Source organism: Dendrobates tinctorius, unplaced genomic scaffold (assembly GCF_039654945.1).
Source record: "Dendrobates tinctorius isolate UK_male_01 unplaced genomic scaffold, ASM3965494v1 ptg000103l, whole genome shotgun sequence".
Taxonomy (NCBI): domain Eukaryota; kingdom Metazoa; phylum Chordata; class Amphibia; order Anura; family Dendrobatidae; genus Dendrobates; species Dendrobates tinctorius.
In genome coordinates, this window is record NW_027361771.1 from 43,991,637 (window position 1) to 44,014,404 (window position 22,768).

General features: G+C 49.0%; 1 protein-coding gene across 1 annotated transcript in view; it reads left to right on the plus strand.

Annotated features, from left to right (window-relative positions):
• Positions 1-7,956: 7,956 nt before the first annotated feature.
• LOC141100103 (uncharacterized) overlaps positions 7,957-22,768 on the plus strand; it is a 44,950-nt gene continuing 30,138 nt past the window's right edge. The window contains exon 1 of the mRNA XM_073588331.1: positions 7,957-8,089. The gene's annotated coding sequence lies outside the window, so the exon portion shown is untranslated. The remainder of the gene's footprint in view (positions 8,090-22,768) is intronic.

The window sequence follows — 22,768 nt, forward strand, 5'->3', positions numbered from 1 at the left end:
AGACACAAAGGAATTCAGCTCACCCCAGCAGGGAATGGCAGAATCCAGAAAAGCGAGGCAAAATAAAACCAAAGCACAAATGCAAAAAGCAAGGCAGAAAACTTAGCTTTTGAGGAGCAGGAATCAGACTGGTCTCCTAGAATCCCTCAGAGAAATCACCAGTGAGGCAGAAGGGCGTCGGCTGCCTTATATCCAGTCAGCAATTCCCGTCACCCAGTCATCCTCTACCAGCTCAGGTGTTTGGTAATCAGCCTCACTACCTTCCTTCACCAGAAGAGTGAGTTCATCAGACCTCAATGGTGAAGGGGAAAATGAACACATAACACCAGCTCTTCTCCAAAGAGGCGAGAACCGTGGAGGGGAAGGCCTGTGAGGGACTTCTTTGAAGTGGAGTCCGAGTTCCAGGCTTTCAGTACCCTGAAAGTACCCTGCGTATAGTAAAGATGTTGCCGGCTACTATGGCTGAACAGGCGGTTGCATCGAGGGACGCGGACAAGAGGTATTTTCCCGCGTGGCCGATCTGGTCCGCTAGGTCCACCAGCTCATCTGCAGGGGCACCAGATACGATACCGTGGTGGAGATGTTTCGCCCAGGCGGAGACTGCCTTGGCTACCCAGGTAGCCACGAAGGATAGGCAGAGGGAAGAATCCACGGCCTGAAAAGCGGGGACTTGGCCAGCGATTCGATATGTCTGTCGGAGGGTCCCTTTAAGGAGGAACCGTCAGACAGCGGAAGTATAGTATTTGTGGCCAGCCGGGTGACACTGCCCACTTGATAAGCAGGTCAGGTTGAAAGAAAATACAGTACGCTCATGCGTTTTTGGGTCGCCCTCCCAGGGCTGCGGGGTACTCTGTACCGGGCCGGTGTCAGTGGGATGTCACGGCAGCTGTGACCCGGTCCGTGGCCCTGGGCGCCCAAATCAATGGTGGTTTGAGATATAGTTTATGTGAAAGTTCGTGACGCTACCTGTGGTGTTTGGCAAGCAAGATGTTAAGTCAACGCTGCATGCAGATCCTCTGGGGCTGATGGTGTGCTGCAGCATAGATGGTGTAGCTCCCCACAGGTGAAGCTGTAACTCCAGGGCAGTGTATAGGCGCAGGCGGTGTGAGGAATGTTGGTACCCAGATGTAGCGGTGCTGACGGGGTTGGCGCACAAATGAATGGAGGACACCAGGGCTTGTAGTTCCAAAGCTTTACTCACAGTTCGTGGTACACACTGGTGCCTGCCTCCGTGCCGTGTCCTCCGGGGTAGAGACTCAATCAACCTCCCGGGCAAGTCAGGATTCTCCTCTCCAACACCCCGCCAACATGTACCTCTCCTGAACGACTCCTCTATTGCGCCTTGTAGTGTGAAGAGCTTCAGTGCCGTGGAACTCTGAAGTTCCTCCTGTCAGATGTTCCTAACAACTCTACTTGTATGACAGACAGCTGTAGCCTCTCTTGGGGACTCCCTTCTCCGGAGTCCTGGCTCTCTATTCAGTTGCTGTTGTGCCCCAAGTCTTAGATGGGAGTAGTGCATTTACAGCCAACTACTCCACCGGTGTCTGCTGCAGAACCATAAGTGTCCATACAACCTCGGGGACTGGGCGCTGGCCTTGCGCTGAGAACCTATAGGCAGGGTTCCTCTTCCAACCCACAACTCCTCTCTGTTCTCCTACTCCTTCGTTCCGCGCTGTTCCTTCTCTCTCTTATGGAAACTTAGGTTGCAGTTCTACATCTTTCTCCTTCTGTTCCTTTCCCGTGCCAGCTGGCTCAGGTCACTGAGGCAGCTGCAGCACTCCTTTCTCCATCCCTTCTTCCAGGGATGCCCACTTCTCCCGAGTGGCTTCCTTCCTCTCTGACCTCCTGTCAGACTGACCCTCCAGACTGAACCTCTAATTCCAAACCTTCCCAACCTTTTATATCAATCTCAACTCCACCCACCTCCCAACACATCTCGTGTTACGAAGCAAGGACCCACGAAAGGTGCTCTGCTACCCTCTAAGCATGGAGCCGCAATCTGGTCCTTTGCTGAACTATCCTGTGTGTGAGGTGCAGGTGTTGGAGTGTGGAAAGGAGTTCCCAACTTACCTAGGTGGTGGGGCACTACACCTTAGGAGAAGGTGCAGTAACTCTGTGGCGACAGAAATACAAAAATAGGATAAATTGGTCGCAGATAATTTAAAAAGAGCCATAGAAAATATATAGCAGCAATCCATAAGAATGTCAAACATACCTATAATCTATATACCACACGGTATGTTTGACATTCTTATGGATTGCTGCTATATATTTTCTATGGCTCTTTTTAAATTATTTGGCGTGATATGGGCAGTGTGGGATACCTGGCGTTATCTGCGACCAATTTATCCTATTTTTATATGACCATTTTGACTATTGTATGTATATACTTCTGTTTTCCTTTGTTTTTTTCCTTTTTTTTTCCTTTGTTATTTTTTCTGTTTTATATGACGTTTTGTTTTGTAATTATATTTACCCTTGTAGTAACTGAAGGTCACATTGACCGAAACGTCTTTTTTCGTGTACTACAATAAACCGCCTTACAAATACCTTTAAGTTGAGTGCTAGGTTCATATTTGTTGCTTTAACGGTTTGGGAACCTAACCTTAGCACCATCTTGAGTTGTGCTCACGGTGTTCTTTCTATATCATTTTCCTAAAAGACACAGCCTGCTCAGAGGGAGAAATCTCTGAGTCCTTTAAGTTAAGAGTCTCATTAACGGCGACAATTAAACTATCCTCCGTGTCACGCAATTTGGAGACCTGTGCTGAGTCCAGATCAGAATCGGACTTGGAATGTGGGTCTGACTCTAGCACCTCTGGAGCATCAGATGAGGGAGACAGAGAGAGAGTTGGGGTCCTGGAGGGCGGTGACGGAGATGATGAACTGAACGGTCAAGTAATGCGAGCGAGCTTATTGCAACTTCTGGACTTCCTGCGAGGGGAATCCCTTTGGATATGCGAGGGATTAACAACCGACGCATCTGGAGTAGGTAATTGTGACCCGCTGGAGGGTGCAGTATTAGGAAGCCGTTCCAAAACTGAGACCTCACACTTTGGTTATGTCAGCTACTGACTGAGATAGGGATGTCACCCACTCAGGAAGGGGCGCGCCCTCATTGCGAGCAGTGGGGTCTCCTGGGTAGCCATATTAGATGGTCTGCAATTATGGCAGAGAGATGAGGTCTAACCAGAGAGGAACTTCTTGTTACGGGATGAACATGCAAAGTGTACCATGATAGGAGGGGGATGACAGTGAGGCTCCCTAGGGTTAGACACAGATGAAAAGAAGGTGGCAGAGGGAGAGACCAAGTGCCAGGGGAGAGATGCCAGGGATGAGAACTGACCCCCCCAGAGACAGAGCACACAGACCTGGATCCTGGCCGGAAGATCGTTAGGCAGAGCTGCAGGAATAGCCGGTTGTAGACAGGAAGCTGCGCTGTAGACGGCGTGAGATGGCGCAAAGTCGTGGGTGGAGCCTGTAGTGTGCGCAGAGTTTCCCGCTTGGGGAGGCAGAGAGGCCGAAGGAAAAAGGCGTGCAGTGTTGCCGGGCCCAGTTGAGAGAGCCATGCTGAAAGGCTGGAGAGAGGGGGTGGAGCTAGCCGGCACATCAGCCCATCTGATAGGGTGACCTGCGGGGGTGTGTGGCTTAGTCCTGTAGTAGGCTGCAGCTGGGGACTAAATTTGGGCCGGGAAGCCGCAAGGGGGAGGGGGATGGCACGTTAGGCGTCATGTGCCTCCGGTGATGGAACCGGAGAACCGCTACTTTACCCCCTGGCCTAAAATCCTTAAAGAGATATCTCAATTTTTTTTTTGGAGCCCTCTGCACTGCCGCATTACCTGTCCTGATGAGGGATGCAACCCCATTCGCAAGCTAGCGCTGGAAGACGGGCTTGCATGCAGACCTCTAGACCAATGAACGTCCTCGGTGGGTAATGATTCCATCTTCCTTCCATGAATGACCTGCTCTGGAGGGCGGGCGGTGGCAAGGACCAGTCCGCATCTTCAGTCTTGTGGATGCCCCAAATACGCTTGAAGTGTTAGGAGGCAAGGGGTCCTGCCTGGTAGACACGAGAGGGTACAGTAGTGACGCATTCCCACACTGCTCCCGGTCTCTAGAGCAGAGTGACCCACTACACTCCGTTGCCCAGATCACAAGGTGAATCTGAATAATAGAGATGATTAATTAAAACACAACAAAAACCTAAGGTAGAAACAGGGCTGAGAGGAGCCCTGTGTCCACCTTCTACTGACACTAAGATAAAACTGATTAGTTTTCTTCCAGTTGGTGGGTATATACTGCTGGGGAGGAGCTAATCGATTTTTTTGCATAGTGTCAACCTCCTAGTGGTAGCAGCAGCATACACCCATGGCTTCCTGTGTCCCCCAATGAAGCGAGAAACAAATTTTTACAACTTCACTTACACAGAAAAGCTTTAATCCCTTTCCGCAACAGCCAGTTTCTTATTCTCTATCCCATCTTTCCAAACGATAATTGGGTTTTTCACCAACATACCTATATGAGGGCTCATTTGTTGCATAAGTAAATGTATTTCTAATGTATGCCACATTCTTTGTAGGGCAGAGTGTAACAAAAGGCCTTCTTATCAAGAGGTTTCATATATGCAGCCTTCATTATACATTAAAAACACATTAGCGTTCTTTGCCATTTTAACCCATTAACGTCCAATGACGGGCATAGCTCCGGCGGTGAGCCCGAATCAAAGCCGGGACATGTCAGCTGTTTTGAACAGCTGACATTTGCCCGCAATAGGCGCAGGTGGAATCACGATCCACCTGCGCCTATTAACTAAACGCTGCTGTCAATCGCTGACAGCGGCATTTAACCAGCGCTTTCAGCTGCGCGGCTGGAAAATCGCGCATCCCTGACCCCCGTCACGTGATTGGAGGTCAGCGATGCGTTGGCATAACAACCAGAGGTCTACTGGACACCTCTATGGTTGTTGATGCCGCATTGCTATGAGCACCACCAGCCAGTAATTCAGCTACATATAGGCGATCTGCTCATCGTCTATACGTAGCAGAGCCAATTAAGTATGGGATGTTTCTAGCCTCCCATGGAGGCTATTGAAGCATGCAAAAATTAAAAAATTAAAAATATGAAAAAATAAATAAATAAAAGTTTAAAATCACTCCTTTTCGCCCAATCTAATATATAAAGCTCAATGTGTGTATGTATGTATGTCCGGGATTGGCATCCGCACAGTCGCAGCTACAGCCACAAAATTTTGCAAAGTCACACATCTGGACCCCGAGAGCGTCATAGGCTATGTTGTGAGGTGAAATTTTAACCCCGCGCGTTCCAATTCACCAAACAATTTTGCCCCTATCTACATAATGGGGAAAAAGTGAAAGGAAAAGTGTTGGAGGCAAATTGACAGCTGCCAGATGTGAACAAGGGGGACTTAAAGAATGAGAGCGATGGCACCAAAGAGTATATACCGTACAGTTGCTAAGGTGGGGCCCTGACATGGGATACTCACCACACACGGGGATATGAACACACACAAAATGCGCCACACACTACCACGTGCTTCACCACATATACCACCCTCAGCACACATTTCACCACACATACACCAACCTTGCCACATAAAAGTCGCCACTCAAAACTCGCCACGCTGTCCCAGAGCCGTTTAAAAGATGAAAAATGAGCTGTGATTGGTTGCTATCAGCAACAGTTTTCTTTGTAGACAGTTGTGGTAACTGAGGCCTATTATTCTTATTATTTCTATGGTGTTATCATCCTTCTGTAAAGCTGGAAATAACACAATTTATTACCGTGCCAACACAGACCACCCTCTGACACAGACGGCAGGGGGAGCCCAGTATCACACAGGATAGGATTAGACACATGGCTCAGCAGTCAGTATCACACAGGATAGGATTAGATACAGGGCTCAGCAGGCAATATCACACAGGATAGGATTAGATACAGAGCTCAGCAGTCAGTATCACACAGGATAGGATTTGATACACGGCTCAGCAGTCAGTATCACACAGGATAGGATTTGATACACGGCTCAGCAGTCAGTATCACACAGGATAGGATTTGATACACAGCTCAGCAGTCAGTATCACACAGGATAGGATTTGATACACAGCTCAGCAGACAGTATCACACAGGATAGGAATAGATACACAGCTCAGCAGTCAGTATCACACAGGATAGGATTAGATACACGGCTCAGCAGTCAGTATCACACAGGATAGGATTTGATACACAGCTCAGCAGACAGTATCACACAGGATAGGAATAGATACACGGCTCAGCAGTCAGTATCACACAGGATAGGATTAGATACACAGCTCAGCAGTCAGTATCACACAGGATAGGATTAGATACACAGCTCAGCAGTCAGTATCACACAGGATAGGAATAGATACACGGCTCAGCAGTCAGTATCACACAGAACAGGATTAGATACACGGCTCAGCAGACAGTATCACAGAATAGTATTAGATACATGGCTCAGCAGTCAGTATCACACAGGATAGGATTAGATACGCAGCTCAGCACAGTATCACACAGGATAGGATTAGATACACAACTCAGCAGTCAGTATCACACAGGATAGGATTAGATACACAGCTCAGCAGTCAGTATCACACAGGATAGGATTAGATACACGGCTCAGCAGTCAGTATCACATAGGATAGGATTAGATGCACGGTTTTTATGTACAATATAATCATTATAATTTGTTATAACTAACCACAGTTGGTTACTATGCCCAGGCAACGCCGGGCTCTTCAGCTAGTTCAAAATAAAACAATTAAAAAAAAAAAAAATCAAACATACACATATTTTGTATCGCCGGGTTCAGAATTGCCAGATCTCGCAATAAAAAAAATAAAAAGATTAACCTGATCGCTAAACGGTGTAGCGAGAAAAAAAATCAAAACGCCAGAATTAAGTTTTTTTGGTCGCTGTGGCATTGCATTAAAATGCAATAACGTGCGATCAAAAGATCGTATCTGAACAAAAGTGGTGTCAATAAAAACGTCAGTTGGCCCACAAAATAATAAGCCCTCACCTGACCCCAGATCATGAAAAATGGAGACGCTACGGGTCTCGGAAAATTGCGTAATTTTTTTTTTTAACAAATTATGCCATTTTTTTTCACCACTTACATGAAAAAAGAACCTAGACATGTTTGGTGTCTATGAACTCGTAATGACCTGTAGAATCATAATAGCAGGTCAGTTTTAGCATTTAGTGAACCTAGCAAAAAAAGCCAAGCAAAAAACAATTGTGGGGTTGCACTTTATTTGCAATTTCACTGCACTTGGAATTTTTTCCCATTTTGTAGTACACTATATGGTAAAATCAATGGTGTCGTTCAAAAGTACAACTCATCTCTCAAAAAATAAGCCCTCACATGGCCATACTGACGGAAAAAGGAAAAAAGTTACGGCACTGGGAAGAAGGGGAGCGAAAAACGAAAATGCAAAACCAAAAATACCCCTGGTCGTTAAGGGGTTAATACAGCGACAAATTGACATTGTTTTTATACTTGAACAAAATTAGACTGTGGCTGGTGTCTGAGAGACATACATTTGTGCTACGCGAGAGGTTAGTTTTATTACAAAGAAATCCGAGGTTGTGATAAAGGCCACATTGCCTTGTATCAGGCCATGTGTGGGAATAATAGGGGCCATGCACCTCCAGTCATGTCAGCCCCAACACCTGCGGGCATTGCTTGCGTGTGCCCACCAGAACGGCTCCCGATCCTGACCTCCTCGTCCCTAGGTCTCCTGGGTATGACGTCACGGGGAGCGGGGCTTAGGAAGAACATCACCTGTGCCAACTCGTCACATGACCTAGCAAAGGGGAGAGCTGGTGCTAACATCCCACCCGAAACTGTGTGTCCGGTTCCCATAGTGACTGCTCCTCCTTTGCTTAGTTCCTGTTATCGCGGATCTATTACCAGTAGCTCATTACTGTTGGAACGCAGCACATATGTAACACTGAGGTTTGGAACGCAAACAGGAAGTGCCTGAGAGGAGTGAAAGGAAGTACTTCCGGGAGCTAGAATGGCTGCGCAGGGACAGGAGGCAGAGAGCGGGTCGGTCCTGCTTTATTCATTTCGCATGTGTATGTTTTGTAATGCTATGTCCCTGTAATCACCTCCATGCCTCATATAATCCGCCCCTGTATGCTCATATGGCATCGCAACCGACTAACGTGCACCCATCCTAACACCCTCCTGTCATGTCTGCTCCATTGTATTAGTAGTGCTCAGTACATGATGCTGAAATCAGACACTAAGCCCCATACTGGGAAAGTAATGTCACACTGCTCCCCCACAGGTACTGCTATGCTGTCCATACCCCATACTGGGAAAGTAATGTCACACTGCTCCCCAACAGGTACTGCTATGCTGCCCCATACCCCATACTGGCAAAGTAATGCCACACTGCTCCCCAACAGGTACTGCTATGCTGTCCCATACCCCATACTGGCAAAGTAATACCACACTGCTCCCCAACAGGCCCTGCTATGCTGTCCCATACCCCATACTGGGAAAGTAATGTCACACTGCTCCCCAACAGGTACTGCTATGCTGTCCATACCCCATACTGGCAAAGTAATGTCACACTGCTCCCCAACAGGTACTGCTATGCTGTCCCATACCCCATACTGGCAAAGTAATGTCACACTGCTCCCCACAGGTACTGCTATGCTGTCCATACCCCATACTGGGAAAGTAATGTCACACTGCTCCCCACAGGTACTGCTATGCTGTCCATACCCCATACTGGCAAAGTAATGTCACACTGCTCCCCAACAGGTACTGCTATGTTGTCCATACCCCATACTGGCAAAGTAATGTCACACTGCTCCCCAACAGGTACTGCTATGCTGCCCCATACCCCATACTGGCGAAGTAATGTCACACTGCTCCCCAACAGATACTGCTATGCTGTCCCATACCCCATACTGGCAAAGTAATGTCACACTGCTCCCCAACAGGTACTGCTATGCTGTCCATACCCCATACTGGGAAAGTAATGTCACACTGCTCCCCAACAGGTACTGCTATGCTGTCCATACCCCATACTGGGAAAGTAATGTCACACTGCTCCCCAACAGGTACTGCTATGCTGCCCCATACCCCATACTGGCAAAGTAATGTCACACTGCTCCCCAACAGGTACTGCTATGCTGTCCCATACCCCATACTGGCAAAGTAATACCACACTGCTCCCCAACAGGCCCTGCTATGCTGTCCCATACCCCATACTGGCAAAGTAATGTCACACTGCTCCCCAACAGGTACTGCTATGCTGTCCCATACCCCATACTGGCAAAGTAATACCACACTGCTCCCCAACAGGTACTGCTATGCTGTCCCATACCCCATACTGGCAAAGTAATGTCACACTGCTCCCCAACAGGTACTGCTATGCTGTCCCATACCCCATACTGGCAAAGTAATGTCACACTGCTCCCCAACAGGTACTGCTATGCTGTCCATACCCCATACTGGCAAAGTAATGTCACACTGCTCCCCCACAGATACTGCTATGCTGTCCATACCCCATACTGGCAAAGTAATACCACACTGCTCCCCAACAGGTACTGCTATGCTGTCCATACCCCATACTGGGAAAGTAATACCACACTGCTCCCCCACAGATACTGCTATGCTGTCCCATACCCCATACTGGCAAAGTAATGTCACACTGCTCCCCACAGGTACTGCTATGCTGTCCATACCCCATACTGGGAAAGTAATGTCACACTGCTCCCCACAGGTACTGCTATGCTGTCCATACCCCATACTGGCAAAGTAATGTCACACTGCTCCCCAACAGGTACTGCTATGTTGTCCATACCCCATACTGGCAAAGTAATGTCACACTGCTCCCCAACAGGTACTGCTATGCTGCCCCATACCCCATACTGGCGAAGTAATGTCACACTGCTCCCCAACAGATACTGCTATGCTGTCCCATACCCCATACTGGCAAAGTAATGTCACACTGCTCCCCAACAGGTACTGCTATGCTGTCCATACCCCATACTGGGAAAGTAATGTCATACTGCTCCCCAACAGGTACTGCTATGCTGTCCATACCCCATACTGGGAAAGTAATGTCACACTGCTCCCCAACAGGTACTGCTATGCTGCCCCATACCCCATACTGGCAAAGTAATGTCACACTGCTCCCCAACAGGTACTGCTATGCTGTCCCATACCCCATACTGGCAAAGTAATACCACACTGCTCCCCAACAGGCCCTGCTATGCTGTCCCATACCCCATACTGGCAAAGTAATGTCACACTGCTCCCCAACAGGTACTGCTATGCTGTCCCATACCCCATACTGGCAAAGTAATACCACACTGCTCCCCAACAGGTACTGCTATGCTGTCCCATACCCCATACTGGCAAAGTAATGTCACACTGCTCCCCAACAGGTACTGCTATGCTGTCCCATACCCCATACTGGCAAAGTAATGTCACACTGCTCCCCAACAGGTACTGCTATGCTGTCCATACCCCATACTGGCAAAGTAATACCACACTGCTCCCCAACAGGTACTGCTATGCTGTCCCATACCCCATACTGGCAAAGTAATGCCACACTGCTCCCCAACAGGTACTGCTATGCTGCCCCATACTGGCAAAGTAATACCACACTGCTCCCCAACAGGTACTGCTATGCTACCCCATACCGGCAAAGTAATGTCACACTGCTCCCCAACAGGTACTGCTATGCTGCCCCATACCCCATACTGGCAAAGTAATGTCACACTGCTCCCCAACAGGTACTGCTATGCTGCCCCATACTGGCAAAGTAATACCACACTGCTCCCCAACAGGTACTGCTATGCTGCCCCATACCCCATACTGGCAAAGTAATACCACACTGCTCCCCAACAGGTACTGCTATGCTACCCCATACCCCATACTGGCAAAATAATGTCACACTGCTCCCCAACAGGTACTGCTATGCTGCCCCATACCCCATACTGGCAAAGTAATGTCACACTGCTCCCCAACAGGTACTGCTATGCTGCCCCATACTGGCAAAGTAATGTCACACTGCTCCCCAACAGGTACTGCTATGCTGCCCATGCGCCATACTGGCAAGGTAATGCCACACTGCTCCCCAACAGATACTGCTATGCTGTCCCATACCCCATACTGGCAAAGTAATGTCACACTGCTCCCCAACAGGTACTGCTATGCTGTCCCATACCCCATACTGGCAAAGTAATGTCACACTGCTCTCCAACAGGTACTGCTATGCTGCCCATGCCCCATACTGGCAAAGTAATGTCACACTGCTCCCCAACAGGTACTGCTATGCTGTGCCATACCTCATACTGGCAAAGTAATACCACACTGCTCCCCAACAGGTACTGCTATGCTGTCCATACCCCATACTGGGAAAGTAATGTCACACTGCTCCCCAACAGGTACTGCTATGCTGCCTCATACCACATACTGGGAAAGTAATGCCACACTGCTCCCCAACAGGTACTGCTATGCTGTGCCATACCTCATACTGGCAAAGTAATACCACACTGCTCCCCAACAGGTACTGCTATGCTGCCCCATACCCCATACTGGCAAAGTAATGTCACACTGCTCCCCAACAGGTACTGCTATGCTGTGCCATACCTCATAGTGGCAAAGTAATACCACACTGCTCCCCAACAGGTACTGCTATGCTGCCCCATACTGGCAAAGTAATGTCACACTGCTCCCCAACAGGTACTGCTAAGCTGCCCCATACCCCATAATGGCAAAGTAATGTCACACTGCTCCCCAACAGGTACTGCTATGCTGCCCCATACCCCATACTGGGAAAGTAATGCCACACTGCTCCCCAACAGGTACTGCTATGCTGTCCCATACCCCATACTGGGAAAGTAATGTCACACTGCTCCCCCACAGGTACTGCTATGCTGTCCATACCCCATACTGGCAAAGTAATGTCACACTGCTCCCCCACAGGTACTGCTATGCTGCCCCATACCCCATAATGGCAAAGTAATGTCACACTGCTCCCCAACAGGTACTGCTATGCTGCCCCATACCCCATACTGGGAAAGTAATGTCACACTGTTCCCCCACAGGTACTGCTATGCTGTCCATACCCCATACTGGCAAAGTAATGTCACACTGCTCCCCAACAGGTACTGCTATGCTGCCCCATACCCCAGACTGGGAAAGTAATGCCACACTGCTCCCCAACAGGTACTGCTATGCTGTCCCATACCCCATACTGGGAAAGTAATGTCACACTGCTCCCCAACAGGTACTGCTATGCTGTACCATACCCCATACTGGGAAAGTAATACCACACTGCTCCCCAACAGGTACTGCTATGCTGTACCATACCCCATACTGGGAAAGTAATACCACTCTGCTCCCCAAAGGGTACTGTTATGCTGCCCCATACCCCATACTGGCAAAGTAATACCACACTGCTCACCAACAGGTACTGCTATGCTGTACCATACCCCATACTGGGAAAGTAATACCACACTGCTCCCCAACAGGTACTACTATGCTGCCCATACCCCATACTGGCAAAGTAATACCACACTGCTCCCCAACAGGTACTGCTATCCTGCCCCATACCCCATACTGGCAAATTAATACCACACTGCTCCCCAACAGGTACTGCTATGCTGTTCCATACCCCATACTGGGAAAGTAATGTCACACTGCTCCCCAACAGGTACTACTATGCTGCCCCATACCCCATACTGGGAAAGTAATGTCACACTGCTCCCCAAGAGGTACTGCTATGCTGCCCATGCCCCATACTGGCAAAGTAATACCACACTGCTCCCCAACAGGTACTACTATGCTGTCCCATACCCCATAATTGGAAAGTAATGTCACACTGCTCCCCAACAGGTACTGCTATGCTGTCCCATACCCCATACTGGGAAAGTAATGTCACACTGCTCCCCCACAGGTACTGCTATGCTGTCCATACCCCATACTGGGAAAGTAATGCCACACTGCTCCCCAACAGGTACTGCTATGCTGTCCCATACCCCATACTGGGAAAGTAATGTCACACTGCTCCCCCACAGGTACTGCTATGCTGTCCATACCCCATACTGGCAAAGTAATGTCACACTGCTCCCCCACAGGTACTGCTATGCTGCCCCATACCCCATAATGGCAAAGTAATGTCACACTGCTCCCCAACAGGTACTGCTATGCTGTCCCATACCCCATACTGGAAAAGTAATGTCACACTGCTCCCCCACAGGTACTGCTATGCTGTCCATACCCCATACTGGCAAAGTAATGTCACACTGCTCCCCCACAGGTACTGCTATGCTGCCCCATACCCCATAATGGCAAAGTAATGTCACACTGCTCCCCAACAGGTACTGCTATGCTGCCCCATACCCCATACTGGGAAAGTAATGTCACACTGTTCCCCCACAGGTACTGCTATGCTGTCCATACCCCAGACTGGGAAAGTAATGCCACACTGCTCCCCAACAGGTACTGCTATGCTGTCCCATACCCCATACTGGGAAAGTAATGTCACACTGCTCCCCAACAGGTACTGCTATGCTGTCCCATACCCCATACTGGGAAAGTAATGTCACACTGCTCCCCAACAGGTACTGCTATGCTGTACCATACCCCATACTGGGAAAGTAATACCACACTGCTCCCCAACAGGTACTGCTATGCTGTACCATACCCCATACTGGGAAAGTAATACCACTCTGCTCCCCAAAGGGTACTGTTATGCTGCCCCATACCCCATACTGGCAAAGTAATACCACACTGCTCACCAACAGGTACTGCTATGCTGTACCATACCCCATACTGGGAAAGTAATACCACACTGCTCCCCAACAGGTACTACTATGCTGCCCATACCCCATACTGGCAAAGTAATACCACACTGCTCCCCAACAGGTACTGCTATCCTGCCCCATACCCCATACTGGCAAATTAATACCACACTGCTCCCCAACAGGTACTGCTATGCTGTTCCATACCCCATACTGGGAAAGTAATGTCACACTGCTCCCCAACAGGTACTACTATGCTGCCCCATACCCCATACTGGGAAAGTAATGTCACACTGCTCCCCAAGAGGTACTGCTATGCTGCCCATGCCCCATACTGGCAAAGTAATACCACACTGCTCCCCAACAGGTACTACTATGCTGTCCCATACCCCATAATTGGAAAGTAATGTCACACTGCTCCCCAACAGGTACTGCTATGCTGTCCCATACCCCATACTGGGAAAGTAATGTCACACTGCTCCCCCACAGGTACTGCTATGCTGTCCATACCCCATACTGGGAAAGTAATGCCACACTGCTCCCCAACAGGTACTGCTATGCTGTCCCATACCCCATACTGGGAAAGTAATGTCACACTGCTCCCCCACAGGTACTGCTATGCTGTCCATACCCCATACTGGCAAAGTAATGTCACACTGCTCCCCCACAGGTACTGCTATGCTGCCCCATACCCCATAATGGCAAAGTAATGTCACACTGCTCCCCAACAGGTACTGCTATGCTGTCCCATACCCCATACTGGAAAAGTAATGTCACACTGCTCCCCCACAGGTACTGCTATGCTGTCCATACCCCATACTGGCAAAGTAATGTCACACTGCTCCCCCACAGGTACTGCTATGCTGCCCCATACCCCATAATGGCAAAGTAATGTCACACTGCTCCCCAACAGGTACTGCTATGCTGCCCCATACCCCATACTGGCAAAGTAATGTCACTCTGCTCCCCAACAGGTACTGCTATGCTGCCCCATACCCCAGACTGGGAAAGTAATGCCACACTGCTCCCCAACAGGTACTGCTATGCTGTCCCATACCCCATACTGGGAAAGTAATGTCACACTGCTCCCCAACAGGTACTACTATGCTGTCCATGCCCCATACTGGGAAAGTAATGTCACACTGCTCCCCAACAGGTACTGCTGTGCTGTCCCTTACCACATACTGGGAAAGTAATGTCACACTGCTCCCGAACAGGTACTGCTATGCTGTCCATACCCCATACTGGGAAAGTAATGCCACACTGCTCCCCAACAGGCACTGCTAAGCTGCCCATACCCCTTATTGGCAAAGTAATACCACACTGCTCCCCAACAGGTACTGCTATGCTGCCCATACCCCATACTGGCAAAGTAATGCCACACTGCTCCCCAACAGGTACTGCTATGCACTCCATGCCCCATACTGGGAAAGTAATGCCACACTGCTCCCCAACAGGTATTGCTATGATCTCCATGCCCGATACTGGGAGAGTAATGCCACACTGCTCCCCAACAGGCACTGCTATGCTGCCCATGCCCCAAACTGGCAAAGTAATACCACACTGCTCCCCAACAGGTACTTCTATGCTGCCCATACTGGCAAAGTAATGCTACAGTTGTGGCCAAAAGTATTGACACCCCTGCAATTCTGTCAGATAATACTCAGTTTCTTCCTGAAAATGATTGCAAACACAAATTCTTTGGTATTATTATCTTCATTTAATTTGTCTTGAATGAAAAAACACAAAAAGAATTGTCCTAAAGCCAAATTAGATATAATTCCACACCAAACATAAAAAAGAGGGTGGACAAAAGTATTGGCACTGTTCGAAAAATCATGTGATGCTTCTCTAATTTGTGTAATTAACAGCACCTGTAACTTACCTGTGGCACCTAACAGGTGTTGGCAATAACTAAATCACACTTGCAGCCGGTTGACATGGATTAGAGACAGGTCTATAGTTAGCGACACAGTTTTGGTCGAGGGATGGTTTTTTAAGTAGTGGATGTATGATGGCATGCTTAAATAAGGAGGGAAAGATACCAGAAGAGAGAGAGAGTTTAAATATTTTAGATAGGTGAGTGGTGACAGCAGGGGAAAGGGACTGGAGGAGATGTGACTGAAATGGGTCACTGATGCAAGTGGTTGGGCGAGAAGATGCAAGGAGCCTGCTTACTTCTTCTATGACTGGTTCAAAATCAAAGAGTGAGCTAGATTCAGTGGAGGAGGGAGGACAGTGCATGTTATGAGGTGATTGAGAGATAATTTCCTGTCGGATATGGTCAATTTTTGCTTTGAAGAAATTGGCCAGATCGTCAGCTCGAAGCTCCTTCGTTGGGGCATGCGCTCTTGGGTTGATCAGGGAATGAAAACTGTCAAAGAGACGTTTAGGGTTATTGGACAGTGAGGTGATGAGGGTGTTGAAATAGGTTTGTTTGGAGAGGCGAAGGGCAGTGTTGTATGTTCTAAGCATAAACTTATAATGGATGAAATCTTCATGTAGATTGGATTTTCTCCACAGACGTTCGGCACACCTGGAGCACCACTGCAGGGAGCGTGTTTGCAGGGTGTGCCAGGGTTGTCGCTGTCTGTGTCGTGTTCTATGTATAGGAGGTGCAAATTCATCCAGGGCACATTGAAGTGTTTCATTGTAATGCTTCAGTGCAGAATCAGGACATGAGAGGGCGGAGATAGGGGCCAATAAAGGCTGCAAGTTCTTCATAAGTTTCTGGGTGACCTGAGCGGCCTGGCAGTTCTTGATAGAGAATGAAAGAAGGTTGTGGTCAGAGAGTGGAAGAGGGGAGTTTGCGAAATTATCCACTGCACAAAGCCGGGAGAAGACCAAGTCGAGGGAGTTTCCGCTTTCACTCGTTGGAGAATAAGTAAGCTGGTGGGTAGCAGATGTTGAGAGGGGAAGAGCAATGGGGATGTTGAAATCGCCCATGATGAGGGTAGGGGTGTCACTGGAGAGAAAATGTGGAAGCCAAGTGGCAAAATGATCCAGAAAATGATGGGAGGGGCCGGGAGGACGATACACCACCGACACTCGCATGGAGAAGGGGGTGTACAGTCTGACAGCATGGACCTCAAAAGAAGGGAAGACAAGTGAGGGTACTTGAGGGATAACCTGAAAGGTACATTTGGATGATAGGAGTAGACCAACGCCTCCACTTGCTCTTTTGTCTGATCTTAGGGTATTAGAAAAGGGTAATCCCCCATATGAAAGAGCAGCAGCAGCGGTAGTGTCTGACTGCTGGATCCAGGTTTCAGTAAGAGCCAAAAGGTTAAGAGAATTTGAAAGGAAGAAGTCATGGATGAAGGAGAGTTTATTGCACTCGGAGCGAGAATTCCAAAGGGCACAATTAAGAGAGACAGAAGTCATGCAGGGAATATTAATAAGATTAGAGGGGTTTCTGAGTGTAGCAGTTTGACTTTCTATAACATGGGTGACCAGGGTTGGGGGCAATGTCTCCTGCGACTAGGAGATGGAGGATAGAAAGTGAGCAGATGGTTAAGCGATTTGTGGGAGCGTCTCTTATGTTGAATGGTGGGACTGACTGGATCTGTGCAATTTAACAATGTGAAAAGAGTGTGAGTGCTATATATAGGAGAAGAAAGGACTGAGGGGCCGATATGGATGGAGTGTAGAGAGTTAATGCCAGGGCGGTGGATGTGTGTGAATGCAGCGGCCAGGATATAAATTACACAAATGCATATGGTATATATTTGTTGTAATCCAAATGTACAGGGGATAGTTGTATATAAATGTCTTACCTGTCTACTGCCCTGTCTACTGCCCTGTCTAACTGCCATGTTATAACTGCCTCATACTTTGATCAAATGTACTTCGATTAAATGTGCATAAATGCTCCCCCAAGCTAGGTCTGAATATATAGCATGTGATGTCACGTGTGACTGGATACTCCGCCTCCAGCAGGGCGAATTTCTATGACACCCGTGACCCTGGATACACCTCCTCCAGCAGGGCGAATTTAAATAATGAAACGTGCAGCCGGATACACCGTCTCCAGCAGGCGAATTTCAATAGTTACAAGTGTATCTGGATACGCCGCCTCCAGCAGGGCGAATTTACAGAGATAAGGGAAACACCAGGGAAACCAATACAATGGAGGGCCCTGCATTAGGGAACGGGGACGTGTAGACCTCCTGCACTCCCCTGGGTCAGTGTCTACACTCCTGATGGTCCCTAGGCAGGTTCCGCACCTGGCGTCGAGCAGGATACCTAAAAACCCTAGCTCGCCCTGCACCTATCCCTTTCTAATGAATTGGACGGTGCACAAACTAATCCCACCACTGCACTAAAACACACATAAGGAAAGTTACAAACAGGGAAAAACCACTTAGCTTTGCTCTGTTGCTATTGCTCCCAGCAACAGAGTCCATCACCTGAGTGCAGCTTTCCTCCTGAATAGCTGCTACTTCACCAAAGCTTTGTCAGAGCTGCAAGGGACTCCTCACTGTTGCTCCTTCGCCACCAGGACTCTGACTGAGCTGCAAGGAACTCTTCTCTAGCTCCTTCCTCCACCAAGGATGGTTGGGAATGACCAATATCACCAACAGTGAGTGAGACCACCTGACTCTCCTTTATAGACATCACACCTGCCAGTGATTCCCGTGTAATAATACTAGACACCATCGGGGGGGCAAAACTAGAACTAAAGACACCACTGTGTAATGACCTTAATGGCCACCGGGGGCAAAACTAACTTTAAGCAAACAGCTTAAAGGAAGAAAAAAAGGTTACATGTGCTTTTATCTGTCACAATCCAGCATGGATCGTGACAGTACCCTCTCTCAATGAGGGGCCTCTGGACCCTCAAGACCGCTCCTCATCAGGGAACCACCTACAGAGGGGACGCCCAGATCCAGAGTTCACCCCAGCGACTACCTGAACTTCAGGTTCATGACAAACGTGTTATGAGTGGCGGAAGGCACTAAAAAAAATAAATAATTAAAGTGCCTTCGCCACTCGGGGTCCACCGTGCGGCAGATGGCAAAACCGCTGCTAAGGGAGGCAGTGCACTACAGCGGTAGTGTGCACAGGGTTCTAAATCACCCAAGTGCAAAAGAGGCAGTCTCTGCTATGGGACACAGAGCTGCACAGAAAAATAATAAAGAAAAGGTAACGCTGAGCCTGTTAAACGCACAGGGACACAGCGGCACACGTACGGTAGCCGAGCACAGGAGTAGTTAAAGTGGCACTACAACCAAACGGACTTACCGTGAATGAGCGTGTGCACGGCGTCGCAACTGCGAACGCCACAGAAGTCTGCAACCGCAATAACACAAGCGCGATGGAGGACGCTTTGCTGCTGAGATGGCTGAAGCTTGAGCGCGCTGGCGCTAGCGCTGCTACTGGCTGACCCAATCACTCAAACACTCGTAATAACCGAGGGAAGGGGTTTCATAATAAGTCATACACCAGACCAAGAATCCATCAACAAACATACAGCAGCAAGTACCAGAAAATACTAGCGCATGGCATAACGGCCATGTGCACTTTTTATAGTGACCGGGACCTTCCGGAAATCTCCAGAGACCTGAGCTGCACCAATGGAATCAGGAGCAGGACCTGAGCAGCTGACTCCCGAACTCCAATGGGAGCTCATTCCAGGAGCATGCACACAAACTGGCAGAAAGGACTTAGCCTCTGGAGATGAATGTGAGGATCTGGATCTCTGCATTAGTATGGCAGGACACAGATTCCTAACAAAACGAGCACCGCTGGTATCGGCAATGTATGTTCTGGAGGCACCACACATCTCCAAAGCGCCGACCTGGGGAACGAGTTGTGTATGTGCATGTTTGGGGGTAACTCGAGCTGGTAAGACTCCGCAACTTACTTCCACTGGATGTTATTTGGTGGCCACCCATACATGCTCGTTCACATACAGGTCCGGACCTGAACGTTTATTGCCACACATTAGTTTGTCACAATACGGTGAACTCTTACTGGAACTGACAACAGAGGCGTCCCCCTGTGTCACCACACTCACACTCCCACAATTCACCAAGGGGCTCACCACCCTCCAACCCCTTCCACCACGAGGTCTGCGCCTCCCAGGGTTGGCTAATGGCGAGGGTTGAGACTTGCCCCTACTCTCCTGTAGCACATCTGCTGCTCCCACGGGAGAGGAAGGGGCCAGTTGCAGAGAGACGGCAGAGACAGTAGCCCCTAGGCAGCAGCCCTCTCACGACTGCCCCCCAGTTGACTACTTCCGTAGCCCGCCAATCTATTACCGGGTTGTGTTTTTTCAGCCAAGGGAGGCCTAAAACGATAGGCACCGGCATTCCCTCCAAGACGTAGCATGCCAAGGACTCCTCATGATGTCCTATCCGCAGATGGATATTTTCTACGACTTGAGTCAAGCTCCCCTGGCTCGGTGGAACAGAGTTAATGGCCTGGACGCCTATAGGTTGGGCTAGCGTCCTACACTTCAGGCCATGAGTATGGACAAAGCGAGCATCCACGAGACTGACTCCTGCTCCACTGTCCACAAGCACCGGTATCCCCTCCGGTACCCCGCCAGCCAACACCTCCGCTGACATAGTACCTTGGGAGGGCAAAATGGAGGAAATATACACTCCCTGGTCGCCTCCCTCCAAGCGACCAGGGGAATGCAGCTTCTGAGATGGCATATATAATTTGGCGCATGTAGGGCAAGCCTTAAGGACATGACCAGTCTGCCCGCAGTGGAAACATGCCGACACCATTCCCTGAACCGTAGGCAGCCTTGTACACAAATTAGCTCCTCCTACTTGCATGGGTTCTTCTGGAGACTTGGCACGCACTGGGAAGGCTCCCATGAAATGGCCCGGCTTCCCACAGGAAAAGCATACCCCCCACCACGGCGAGCCGCAGACAACCCCTTTTTTGTACCAACGACACCGTGCTACCTGGGTTCCTCCGTCCGCACTGGTGGGTCCTCCTCCCTAGCGAGGACAACAGGGGGCACATTTTGTGTATGTCTCTCCCTAAGGCGTCTATCCACCCGGATGGCAAGGGACATGGCGGCCTCCAGCGACCTGGGGGCGGCGTACTGCACCAGAGTATCCAGCAACTTTGGAGACAGACCCTGCACAAATTGACTCCTAAGTGCAGGGTCATTCCACTGAGTGTCAGTGGCCCACCTCCTAAACTCTGAGCTGTACTCCTCAGCAACCCGGGCTCCCTGTTTACACCTAAGGAGTTGGGATTCCGCCAGGGAGACGCCATCAGGATCCCCATACACTAGCGCCAAACCCGCAAAAAACTCGTCCACGGACTCTCATGATGGTGAATCGTCCGGCAGGGAGAAGGCCCAGGATTGGGGATCCCCCTTAAGAAGGGACATAATGATTCCCACCCGTTGCTCTTCACTCCCTGATGAACGAGGGCGCAGCCTGAAGTATAATTTGCAGGCCTCCTGAAAAACCAAGAATTGATCTCTCCCTCCAGAAAACCTGTCAGGGAGGGATAGCTTGGGTTCTGGCTGAGCCTGTTCCTGAACCAAGCCCCCAAAGCCCACCAACAGCTGCAGTTGCTGCACCAAATCACGGCGCAGCCCCCTAATCTAATCAGTAAATATCTGCAGCATTTGGGCAAAGGTCTGCATTGGGTCCATGGCTCAGCAGAAAAAAATGTATGGTTGTTGATAATGTGATGTCACGGGTGACTGGATACTCCGCCTCCAGCAGGGCGAATTTCTATGGCACCCGTAAACTGGGATACACCGCCTCCAGCAGTGCGAATTTAAACAATGAAACGTGCAGCCAGATACACCGCCTCCAGCAGGCGAATTTCAATAGTTACACGTGTATCTGGATACACCGCCTCCAGCAGGGCGAATTTACAGAGATAAGGGAAACACCAGGGAAACCGATACAATGGAGGGCCCTGCAATAGGGAACGGGGACGTGCATTTCCCTGAGTCAGTGTCTCTACACTCCTGACAGTCCCTAGGCAGGTTCCGCACCTGGCGACGAGCAGGATACCTAAAAACCCTAGCTCGCCCTGCACCTATCCCTTTCTAATGAATTGGACGGTGCAGAAAGTAATCCCACCACTGCACTAAAACACACATAAGGAAAGTTACAAACAGGGAAAACCACTTAGCTTTGCTGTTTTGCTAGTGCTCCCAGCAACAGAGTCCAGCACCTGAGTGCAGCTTTCCTCCTGAATAGCTGCTACTTCACCAAAGCTTTGTCAGAGCTGCAAGGAACTCCTCACTGTTGCTCCTTCGCCACCAGGACTCTGACTGAGCTGCAAGGAACTCTTCTCTAGCTCCTTCCTCCACCAAGGATGGTTGGAAATGACCATTATCACCAACAGTGAGTGAGACCACCTGACTCTCCTTTATAGACATCACACCTGCTAGTGATTCCCGTGTAATAATACTAGCCACCACCGGGGGCAAAACTAGAACTAAAGACACCACTATGTAATGACCTTAAAGGCCACCGGGGGGCAAAACTAACTTTAAGCAAACAGCTTAAAGGAAAAAAAAAAGGTTACATGTGCTTTTATCTGTCACAATCCAGCATGGATTGTGACATAGCAGGCTAGTTCTCAGATCTTGTTTTTTTTTCTTTTTCTCCTCGTTACCAATCAATCAAACTAAAACTGAGATAGCAGGACCCAATAAATATTGTGGTCAGATAAACAAATGTCCAGCACTACATGGATAATAAAGCACTTTGAAAAGTTACTTGACCTCACAACATAAGAGGACAAGCAGAGTAAGTTGAAATAACTATGTACCAGATATATACTTGCTAAGATGAAACACATATGTAGCATTCAGGATTAACTGCTTGCTGACATTGAATGGAGTGGAGACACACAGGAATTGATTCAGAGCAGAGATTGAAAAAGCTGGTTACCAGATATATACTTGCTAAGATGAAACACATTTGTAGCATTCAGGATTAACTGCTTGCTCACAGGTACT